Source organism: Tamandua tetradactyla, chromosome 12 (genome assembly GCF_023851605.1).
Source record: "Tamandua tetradactyla isolate mTamTet1 chromosome 12, mTamTet1.pri, whole genome shotgun sequence".
NCBI classification, from domain to species: Eukaryota; Metazoa; Chordata; class Mammalia; order Pilosa; family Myrmecophagidae; genus Tamandua; species Tamandua tetradactyla.
In genome coordinates, this window is record NC_135338.1 from 67523722 (window position 1) to 67536197 (window position 12476).

Sequence of the window (12476 nt, forward strand, 5' to 3'; positions counted from 1 at the left end):
TACAAAATGGGAAAAAGACTTGAACAGACACTTCTCAGAAGAGGAAATACAAATGGCCAAAAGGCACATGAAGAGATGCTCAATGTCCCTGGCCATTAGAGAAATGCAAATCAAAACCACAATGAGATATCATCTCACACCCACCAGAATGGCCATTATCAACAAAACAGAAAATGACAAGTGCTGGAGAGGATGTGGAGAAAGAGGCACACTTATCCACTGTTGGCGGGAATGTCAAATGGTGCAACCACTGTGGAAGGCAGTTTGGCGGTTCCTCAAAAAGCTGAATATAGAATTGCCATATGACCCAGCAATACCATTGCTAGGTATCTACTCAGAGGACTTAAGGGCAAAGACACAAACGGACATTTGCACACCAATGTTTATAGCAGCATTATCTACAATTGCAAAGAGATGGAAACAGCCAAAATGTCCATCAACAGACGAGTGGCTAAACAAACAGTGGTATATACATACAATGGAATATTATGCAGCTCTAAGACAGAATAAACTTATGAAGCATGTAATAACATGGATGGACTTAGAGAACATTATGCTGAGTGAGACTAGCCAAAAACTAAAGGACAAATATTGTATGGTCCCACTGATATGAACCGACATTAGTGAATAAACTTGTAATATTTCATTGGTAACAGAGACCATCAGGAGTTAGAAATAGGGTAAGATAATGGGAAATTGGAGCTGAAGGGATACAGACTGTGCAACAGGACTGGATACAAAAACTCAGAAATGAACAGCACGATACTACCTAATTGTAATGTAATTATGTTAAAACATTGAATGAAGCTGCATGTGAGGTATAGTGTTTTGTTTTTTTTCTATTATCGTTTTATTTCTTTTTCTGTTGTCTTTTTATTTCTTTTTATAAATCGATGCAAATGTACTAAGAAATGATGAATATGCAACTATGTGATGATGTTAAGAATTACTGATTGTACATGTAGAATGGAATGATTTCTAAATGTTTTGTTAGTTAATCTTTTTTAATTAATAAAAACAAAGCAGCAAGTAAAATCATGAGAGAGGCTTTATTTCCAGTCAGTGCATAAAATAGTCTGATGTGGAGGAACCTATGGCCTGATCCATCCCCAAAGAAAAATTCACATACAAATGCTAAATAAAACTTAACATTGCCCTCCTTTCCCCCATCCCCAATATATGTAGCTAAAAAAAAAAAACAAAAAAAAAAACAGAGTCCACAAGGCCAGAAACAAAAAGGAAAGCTCCAAAACCACAGGAACTCAAGGAAGAGTGAGACCTAGATACAGTTCCTAATATCTGAGGGCTGAAGATTAGGGCTTTAACCCCCAAGGGAGAGGAGTCCAAACTCTAGGTTCTATGTACGCCAGGAACCAAAACTGAGATAACTATACAAAGCCAAAATTCCATAAAGGCCACATCCATACTCTTCATGAGTTGAGGTCTAAAAAAATTGCCCACTATCTTGGAGAAGCAAGGAACCCTGCCATCTGGCAAGGGCCTAACAGAAAAAGAATGTCAACAAGAAATGGAAATCCAGGTTCTTACCATACACAGATGTAGAATCCAAATTCAACTATCCCAAACAAATAGGAACCAGCAAAATTTATACGGTTTCAGCATAGAAGAAAACAAAACTCCCCTTAGGAACACTTCCACAATTCAAGGCACATGGGACTCACATGGAAACAAACCAACACTCAAAGTGAGCTTACACTGAAAAAAACTAAAACAAAACCACCACAGAGGAAATAATCCATTATAAAGGAGCATAAGGTAATGCAGAGAGAACTTACACCCCAAGAACTACAGATAATAAAATAATCTAATCATGTTTAAAATAACCATGTTTAAAGAATAGCAGAATGTAATTGTTGAGAGCTAGGTAAAAGACACAGCTGCTTCATTACCATTCTCTTGTATGGCACAAAGTTTCCATAAAAACGTTTTAACAATAATATAAAGTTTTCAGAAAGTGAAATAGGTTCAGCTCCACTTCAATCAAGAGAGCCTAGTGAGATGCTTCAGGGCTCCATCTCCCCTACAGGTGCTTTGAGCAACCAGCAAAAACTGGCAGAAACATCTTTCTCAAAGCTCCAGAAAACCAAGTACTGCAGTAGCAAGGCAAAGGCTGAATCAACAAAAATGCAGCTTAAAAGTGGGAGAATTAGTTATACTCAGAAGATAGGATTTAACAAATGAATAAGAATGCTGAATCATTAAACTGATATTTCTTTTAGTCTCCAGCATTTTACAGTACCTAGAAGTAAAAACCTAAAATTGTGAAATTGTGAGATTAAAGCAAAAAATGTTTATTTTGCACAAAATTTATATTTTGACTAGTGCATTTCCTAATACAACTTGTGCAGACAGCTTAATTGAACACCATAAGTACATGGAACCTTGAGTAGGACATGAGATTTTGTTGGTTTGCCCAGAGTGATGCCCCGATAAATCCCAGAGTGATTTGAACAGTGAATAAAAGAGTATCTGCAAAGTCTGTTTGCAAATGGTGAGAAAGGGGGAAAATTCAACTTCCCCAAGTTAAATTCTTGATATTCTCACAAGCAGTGCTGACAACCAAAGCTATAGGCTGCACCCCCAATCTTAGAGTTTGTTCATATGGAAACGTAACCCCACAAAGCCTACTTAAAACTATGCCTAAAATTCACCCCCAAGAGAACCTCTTTTGTTGCTCAGATGTGGTCTCTCTCTCCAGCCAACACAACAAGCAAACTCACCACCCTCCCCCTGTCTACGTGGGACATGACTCCCAGGGGTGTGGAACTTCCTGGCAACGTGGGACAGAAATCCTAGAATGAGCTGAGATTCAGTATCAAGGGACTGAGAAAACCCCTAGAATGAGCTGAGACTCAGCATCAAGGGATTGAGAAAACCTTCTCAACTAAAAGGGGGAAGAGTGAAATGCGATAAAATAAAGTGTCAATGACTGAGAGATTCCAAACAGAGTCGAGAGGTTATCCTGGAGATTATTTTTATGCATTATATAGATATCACATTTTTAGTTAAGGTATATTGGAGAGGCTGGAGGGAACTACCTGAAAATATAGAGCTGTGTTCCAGTAGCCATGTTTCTTGAAGATGATTGTATAATGATACAGCTTCCGTAATGTGACTCTGTGATTGTGAAAACCTTGTGATTGTATAATGATACAGCTTTCGTAATGTGACTCTGTGATTGTGAAAACCTTGTGTTTGATGCTCCTTTTATCTACCTTATAGTCAGTGAAAGGGAGTGGTAAGGGGTATGGTATGTAGGAATTATTTTCTTTTTATTTCTTTTTCTGAATTGATGCAAACGTTCTAAGAAATGATCATGATGATGAATACACAACTATGTGATGACATTGTAAGTTACTTATTATATACCAGGAATGGAATGACTATATGGTAAGAACGTTTGTGTTTGTATGTTGTTAGGTTTTAAAAAAATAAAAAACTTAAAAAAAAGAATGTGAAATTGTAACCCATGTCAAAGCCTGAAATATGTTCTACAACTAATTGTGGTGCTGTGCTTTGAAATTTATAGCTTTTTTGTATGTAAGTTATTCTTCACAAAAAAAAGAAGGAAAAAAAGTCGATTGTGATGATAAAAAAGTATTTAAGCCCTTTAGCCTCCTATATTCTGGAGCAGCTAGAAGGAAAATTATAAGAGGATTGTATGGTAGTCCATGACAAACTCTGGGATCTGTCCTGTACCATTTGTTGAAGAGTGCTTTGAAAACCATTGCTTTTTTATTTCTTTGCTCTGTATATATGTTATACTATACAATAAAAAAGTAAGAAAGAAAAAAAAAAGTGGTAGGATCACATCGTGCTTTGGCTAGCCCCTTCCCCAAAACTCACTGGCTCAGGGCACAGCCAGCCTGCACGCCCCCTAGTGTGGATCCCTGGTCCTGGTTCCAAATGGTACAATGGAACCCTTGTGCACATACTGGGAACTTGTTTATTTAGCCCAATCTACCTGGAAGCGGCCTGAGGGACTGAGCCAGGACACTCATTGCAGGCCATCCCAAGACTTGCACTGCCTGTAAAGCAGCTTACCGAATGCAATGGAACAGCAATCATAGCATTTGCCTCAGGAACAGGCAAATACATAAAATGTATTAAGAAATCAGTGGTTTTAGACGCAATGTATAAGATGCAATCTATGACAAGAACTACATAAAGGTGGAGTGTGAAGGGGTACAGGAACATAGTTTGTGCTGTAGTTACAGTGGTACCAAAGAAAACAAGACTTTTACAGATTTATTATGTTAAATTTAAGTTTCACAGTAACTACAAAGAAAATACTGGAGAACGTGCAAGCTCAAAGAGACAGAAGTTATAAAGCAACTTTGCCAGGGTTGTGAGATGGGGGAATGGGAAGTTAATGGAAAATGGGTGTAGGGTTTCTGGGAATGTTTTAATAATGGAAGGTGGTGAGGGTACCACAATATAGTAAATGTGACTGATCACAGTGAATGTGAATAGTATGCTATTCATACTAGCATATGAATAGGAGTGGTGACAATGGGAAAGTTTATTTTGTATGTACGTTCCCACAGAAGGAAAAAAAAAAAAGAGCAACTAAAGAGACAATGATAACAAAAGGTAACACATGATCCTGGAAAGGATCTAACAAAGAAGGAGAAAACGCTCAAAGGACATTAGGGAGCATATGAAAAAATTAGAATATAGTCTGTAAACTCTATATCAATGTTAAATTTCTTCAACTTGATAACTGCACTGAGGGTAGTTACATAAGTGAATATCCTTGTTCTTAGGAAATGTACAGGGCAGTATTAAAAGTTCAAGGAGCATGATGTACAGAACCTACACTTCAGGGTTCAGAAAATGGATTGATGCATAGATAGCTAGAATGATATGGCAAAACTAAAGGGAGAAAACAGACTCTGCTACAACAGCAGTTGGAGACTTCAATACACCACTCTCATCAATAGATAAACATATAAATAGAAGACCAATGAGAAAACAGAGAACTTGAATAATACGATAAATGAACTAGACCTAACAGATATACTGAACATTGCACCCAAAACAGCAGGATATACATTCTTTTCAAGTGCACATGGATCTCCACTATAGACCACATACTGGATCACAAAATAAGTCTCAATAAATTTAGAAAGACTGAAATTATACAAACCTTTTTCTCTGATGCAATGATGCTGAAAATCAGTTAACAAGTGGAGAACTACAAAATCTGCAAATATATGGAAGTTAAAAAACAATTTATTCAACAATCAGTAAGCCAAAGATAATGCTGCAAGGAAAATCAGTATCTTGAGATGCATGAAAATGAGAACACAAGCTATCAAAACTTATGGGATGCAGTAAAGGCAGGGCTAAGAGGGAAATTTATAGTCCTAAATGCTTATATTAAAAAAGAAGAAAGAGCAGATGGTGCAATGGTGGCTCAGTGGCAGAGCTCTTGCCTGCCATGCTGGAGACCCAGGTTCAATTCCCCAAGCCTGTCTGTGATAAAAAAAAGAAGAAGAAGAAAGAGCTAAAATCAAAGACCTATCTGCACACCTGGAGGAACTAGAAAAAGAACAACAAACAGCAAACCAAAGTAAACAGAAGGAAAGAAATATCAAAGATTACAACAGAAATAAATGAAACTGTAATAAAAAACAATAGAGAAAATCAACAAAACCAAAAGTTGGTTCTTTAAAAGACTAATAAAAGTGCTAAACCCTTAGACTGACAAAGAGAAAAAGAGAGAAGGTGCAAATAAAAATGAGAAAAGAGAGGAGGGACATTACTACTGATCCCACAGAAATAATAAGGATCAAAGAGGATACTATGATCAACTGTATGCCAAGAAATTAGACAATTGAGGAAATGGACAAATTTCCTAGAAACACATGAAGAACCTACATTCTATGAAGCTAACATTAGTCTAATACCAAAGCCAGACAAAAATACTACAAGAAAAGAAAATTATAGCCCAATCTCTAATGAATATAGATGCAAAAATCCCCAACCAAATTCTTGCAAATGGAGTCTAACACCACGTCAAAGGAATTATAGACCATGATCAGTGGGTTTTATCTCAAGCATGTAAGCATGGTTCAACATAGGAAATTAATTAATATTCTACATCACATTAACAGATAGAAAGGGGAAAATAGCATGATCATTTCGATTGACACAGAAAATGCATTTGACAAAATCCAGCATCCTGTCTTGATAAAAACACTTAAAAAACAGGAATAGAAAGAAACTTGTTCAAAATGATAAAGGGCATCTATGAAAATCCACAGCTAGCATCATATTCCATGAAGAAAGACTGAAAGCTTTCACTCTATATCTGGGACTAGACAAAGATGCCCACCATCACCACTATTATTTAACATCTTTCTGGGAAGCTCAAGCCAGAGCAACAAGGCAAGAAAAATAATAAAAAGTACCCCAATCGGAAAGGAGGAAGTAAAGCTTTCACTATTTGCAGATGACATTATCCTATATATAGAAAATCCTGAAAAATCTACAACAAAGCTACAAAAGCTAATAAATGAATTAGCAAAATGAAGGGGTACAGCCTGAAAATGTAGAGCTGTGTTCCAATAGCCATGTTTCTTGAGGATGACTGAATAATGATACAGCTGTCACAATGTTACTGTGATTGTGAAAATGTTGTGTCTGATGCTCCTTTTATCTACCTTGTCAACAAAGGAGTAGAACATACGGAATAAAAATAAATAATAGGGGAACAAATGCTAAAATAAATTTAGTTTGAAATGCTAGTGATCAATGAAAGTGAGGGATAAGGGGTATGGTAGGTATAATCTTTTTTTTTTCTTTCCTGTGTTCGTTTTATTTCTTTTTCTATTGTCTTTTTATTTCTTTTTCTGAATTAAAGCAAATGTTCTAAGAAATGATGAATATGCAAATAAGTGATGATATTGTGAATGACTGATTATGTATGTTGACATTTTAGTTGATTTCTTTATTTTTTAATTAATAAAATTTTTTTTAATGAAGGGGTACAAAATCAACATGCAAAATTCAGTAGTTCTATATACTAGTAATGAGCAATCTGAGGAGGGAGATCAAGGAAAAATTTCCATTCACAATAGCAATCAAAAGAATCATGTATCAGGAATAAATTTAACCAAGGATGTATAAGACTTGTACACAGAAAACTACAAAACATTGCTACAAGAGATCAAAGAATACCTAAATAAATAGAGACATCCATGTTCATGGATTGGAAAGCTGAGTATCATTAAGATGCAAATTCTACCCAAAATGATTTACAGATTCAACACAATTGCAATCAAAATTTCAACAGCCTGTTCTGCAGAAATGGAAAAACCAATTAGCAATGTACTGGCAAAGATAAGGCGCCCCGAATAGCCAAAAACATCTTGAAAGAGAAAGAAGTTGGAGGGCTCACATTTCTTGACTTTAAAGCATATTACAAAGTTATAGTGGTCAAAACTGCATGGTACTGCCACAAGGACAGATACACTGACCAATGGAATCAAACTGAAAGTTCAGAAATAGACCCTCACATCTATGACCATTTGATTTTTTTTTTTGTTTAAATAAATTTACTTCTTGTAACTTTGCTCTGTTTAGACTATGTAATTTTGTTCAATTATAAGAACAATCTTTAAAGGATTGGGGATCATTGACTAGCTGAACGGATGGAATAGAAAGTGGAAAACGTAAAATGCCAGGAAACATACATTCAGAGCTAGGTAAGTTTGTTCACTGAGCCTAACCTGGCTAATCCATTAAAGATAATCTCCTCAGAAAAAGCACAAAGATTCTATTAACTGATATATAGGGCTCCTCATTCAAATAAAGGTAGATATACCAACTAACCTAGAAACTAGCTGAAATACTACAAAGAAGAAATCCTATTTAGAATACCCCAGTTTCAAGATAAAATGCATGCATTTAAATGTGGTCCATCTGGATGAAAGTTGGCACAAGTTACTAAATTCTTCCCCCAAATAGAAAACACAAACAAAGACTGGAGAGGAGTCTAACTTTATGATCTTGCTCTCAAACTGCTTAGTGCTCCTCCACTTGAGACAACAGGTGCTGTCGCAGTAGGAGAGAATACCAAAGTAGCACTCACTGGGGCTGGTTTTCTCATAGACAACCCCCATGCAGATCCCACAAACCATGTCCTTACTGTGTTGGGCAGCAAATGAGAGCTCCATGTCCTTTATATGGGCCTCAATGCAAGACTTTATATGTTGTGATCTCTGGGCAGTTTCTTTTGGATGTAGGACCTGCAGTCCACACATATCACGTGAATCTCCATAAAGATACACACAGTTCTCCCCATATTGGCACTCTTCCACTGCAGCATAGGGGCAAAGCTGATTATTTGTTTCCAAAGCAGTTTGTTCTTTCTCTGATTCTTCCTTGGTCACTGAGCCCCATGGGGGTGCTTCAGTGCAGGAAGGGGTAGTAGGCCACAGTATTATTATCCAGGGACAAACTCAGTGGCATTCACCAAGTCTTCTGTTCCTGCTCTTTTAGCTGCAAAGTTTGAATTTCTTGACTCAGCTTCACCTCCACTTATTTGAACAAGTGGTCCAACTACTGATGAGAAACTTGAGGAAGCAGCAAGGTATGATTTTGCAGTTAGAACTACAACAGTTGCTTCTTTCCGTTTCAATGACTTGCTTTGTTTGTATCTGCAAAGGTTTCCATAAATATAGTACCCTTGCTGAAAATACTTGCACACTAGACCATATGGACTGTAAGAGAGGTCATGTGAGTAGCGACAGTTATGTACTCCCTTACAATCCCCCCGCATAAAATACCTGCAAGTGATCCTTTTAGTCTAGCTACTCCTACTGCCGTGGCTGCTGCCTCCCCCTCCTCCCACCCCCAGGGATGGGAAGGTGACTGTGGAGACAGGGATGGTTGAGAGTGCTGCCACTGCTGCCCCTGCAGCTCCTGCTCCTAATGCTGTGGCTGTTGTTCCAGGAGCTACAGCCTCTGCCATTACTATTTTTCCCACACAGCAATAGCTTCCAGGGTCACAGAGTTCCAGTCTGGTTTCAGTGAGAGGATGGCCAAGAGAGGGGAAGGGGACTTGAGGTATCTGCTAGCACCCCATACTGCTCCACCCCAATTGATTTCTGACATGGCTGTCAAATCCACTCAACTGGGAAAGAATCATCTCATCAACAAACAGTACTGGGAGAACTGGATATCCATATGTAAAAGAATGAAAGAAAACCCCTTTCTCACACCTTATACAAAAATCAACTCAAAATGGATTGAAGACCTAAATATAAGTCAGGACTATAAAACTAGAAGAAAATGTAGGGAAGCATCTTATGGTAGACAATGTTTTCTTACATTATACACCCAAAGTATAAGCAACAAAAGACAAAATAGATGGAAGCTCCTTAAAATAAAAAAAGTTGTACATCCAAAGATTTTGTTATGAAAGTGAAAAGATAACCTACTTAGTGGGGGAAAATATTGGTGTTCTAGTTTGCTAGCTGCCGGAATGCATCACACCAGACACAGATTGGCTTTTAATAAAAGGGGATTTATTTTGTTAGTTCTTCAGAGGAAAGGCAGCTAACTTTCCACAGAGGTTCTTTCTTACATGGGAAGGCACAGGATAGTCTCTGCCGGCCTTCTCTCCAGGCCCCTGGGTTCCAACAACTTTCCCCGGGGTGACTTCTTTCTGCATCTCCAAAGGCCTGGGCCGAGCTGTGAGTGCTGAGATGAGGAATGCTGAGCTGCTTGGCTGTGCTAGGTTGCGCTCTCATTTAAGCACCAGCCAATTAAGTCAAACGTCACTCACTGCAGCAGACACGCCTCCTAGCCGACTGCAGATGTAATTAGCAACAGATGAGGTTCACATGCCATTGGCTTATGTCCGCAGCAACAAAACTAGGTATCCTCACCTGGCCAAGCTGACAACTGAATCTAACTAACACAATTGGTAACCACAAATCTAATACGGATTTAATTTAGAATATATAAAAAATCCTACAATTCAACAATAAAAAGACAAACAAACCAATTCAAAATGGGTAAAAGTCTTGAATAGACATTTCTCCAAAGAGGATATACAAAAGGCTAAAAGCACATGAAAAGATGTTCAATATCACCAGCTATTAGGGAAATACAAATCAAAACCACAATGAGATATCACTTCACACCCACTAGAATGGATATTATTTAAAAAAAAATTACAAGTGTTGGAGAAGACGCAGAGAAATAGGAATACTCTTTCATTGTTGGTGGGAACGTAAAATGGTGCAGCTGCTGTGGAAGACAGTTTAGCAGTTCCTCAGGAACTCAATATAGAATTACCCTTATGACCTGATAGTTTTGCTACTAGGTACAAACCCAGAAGAATTCAAAGCAAGGACTCCAACAGATACCTGCACACCAGTATTCATTAAACGGCATTATTCACAATTGTGAAAAGATGAAAGCAATCCAAGTGTCAATCAACCAGTGAATGGATAAACTCACAATGGAATATTTTCAGCTATAAAAGGGAATAAAGTCCCAATGTATGCGACAACATGGATGAACCTTGAAGATATTATGCTGAGTGAAATAAGCAGGCACAAAAGGACAAATATTGTATGATCTCACTGATACGAACTAATCATAGAGTCATAATCTAGAGCACAGGTTACCAGGGGATAGATGGGGGTAGAGAACAGGAAACTGATGCTTAATTTGTACAGAATTTCTATTTATGTTGATTATAAAGGTTTAGAAAATGATGATGGTGATGGAAGCATGTTATTGTGAGTGTAATGAACAGCGTAATTATATATGTGAATGTGGTTGAAAAGGGATATTTTAGAATGTGCATGTTATGAGAATGAAAGAAGATAAAATATGAGATTGTATAACACACTAAACCGTGTTGTGACAATCGGCTGTGATTAACAGAAGTATATGAGGTAAGTGCCCCAAAATGTAGAGCTGCATTCCAGTAGCCACATTTCTTGAAGATGATTGTATAGTGATATAGCTTTCACAATGTGACTGTTTGATTGTGAAAACCTTGTGTCTGAGGCTTCTTTTATCTACCTTATGGACATACTAGTAAAACATATGGATTAAAAATAAATAAATAATGGGGGAACAAATGTTAAAATAAATTTAGTAGATTGAAATGCTAGTCATCAATGAAAGGGAGGGGTAAGGGGCATGGTATGTATGAATTTTTTTCTTTTTATTTCTTTTTCTGAATTGGTGCAAATGTTCTAAGAAATAATCATGATGATGACTATATAACTATGTGATGATATTGTGAGTTATTGATTATATATCAAGAATGGAACAATCATATGGTAAGAATGTTTGTGTTTGTATGCTCTTATGTTTAAAAATTAAGAAAAAAAATTTTTAAAAATGCAAAATACTATTTACAAAGAGAGAGAGAGAGAGAGAGACTAAAGAGACATTGACAATTAAATGAAATACATGATCCTGAATTGGATCTAATAATGGAGGAAAAAAGTACATGGAAATATTAAATGTTCAAGGAGTAAAAAAAAAAAGAAATGCTAGTGATCAATGAAAGGGAGTGATAAGGGGTATAGAAAAAAATTGGGGAAACAAAGGCTAAAATATATTGGGTAGATGGAAATACTAGCAATCAGTGAGAAGGAGAGGTAAGAAGTATGATAGTATGAGTTTTCTTCTTTTTATTTCTTTTTCTGAATTGATGCAAATGTTCTAAGAAATGATCATGGTGATGAATACACAACTATGTGATGATATTGTGAATTACTGATTATATACCAAGAATGGAATGATCATATGGTAAGAATGTTCATGCTAACAAGCAATCTCACCACCCTCCCCCTGTCTATGTGGGACATGACTTCCAGGGGTGTGGACCTTCCTGGCAACGTGGGACAGAGATTCTAGAGTGAGCTGAGACTCAGCATCAAGGGATTGAGAAAAACCTCAGAATGAGCTGAGATTAAGCAGCAAGGGATTAAGAAGATCTTCTTGACCAAAAGGGGGAAGAATGAAATGAGACAAAGTGTCAATGGCTGAGAGATTCCAAACAGAGTTGAGAGGTTATCCTGGAGGTTATTCTTATGCATTAAGTAGATTATCATCTTGTTATTCAAGATGTAATGGAGAGGCTGGAGGGAACTGCCTGAAAATGTAGAGCTGTGTTCCAGTAGCCATGGTTCTTGAGGATGATTGAATAATGACATAGCTTTCACAATGTGACTGTGTGATTGTGAAAACCTTGTGTCTGATGCTCCTATTATGTACCTTGTCAACAAACGAGTAGAACATACAGAATAAAAATAAATAATAGGGGGAACAAATGCTAAAATAAATTTAGTTTGAAATGCTAGTGATCAATGAAAGTGAGGGGTAAGGGGGATGGTAGGTATAATCTTTTTTTTTCTTTTCTGTGTTCATTTTATTTCTTTTTCCATGGTCTTTTTATTTCTTTTTCTGAATTAATG

General features: G+C 37.0%; 1 protein-coding gene and 1 pseudogene across 3 annotated transcripts in view; both read right to left on the reverse strand.

Moving 5' to 3' along the window:
• Window positions 1-12476, reverse strand: part of ARID3B (AT-rich interaction domain 3B) — a 97722-nt gene that overhangs the window by 70484 nt on the left and 14762 nt on the right. The window lies entirely within an intron of this gene.
• Window positions 4588-11346, reverse strand: LOC143652299 (E3 ubiquitin-protein ligase makorin-1 pseudogene; annotated as a pseudogene).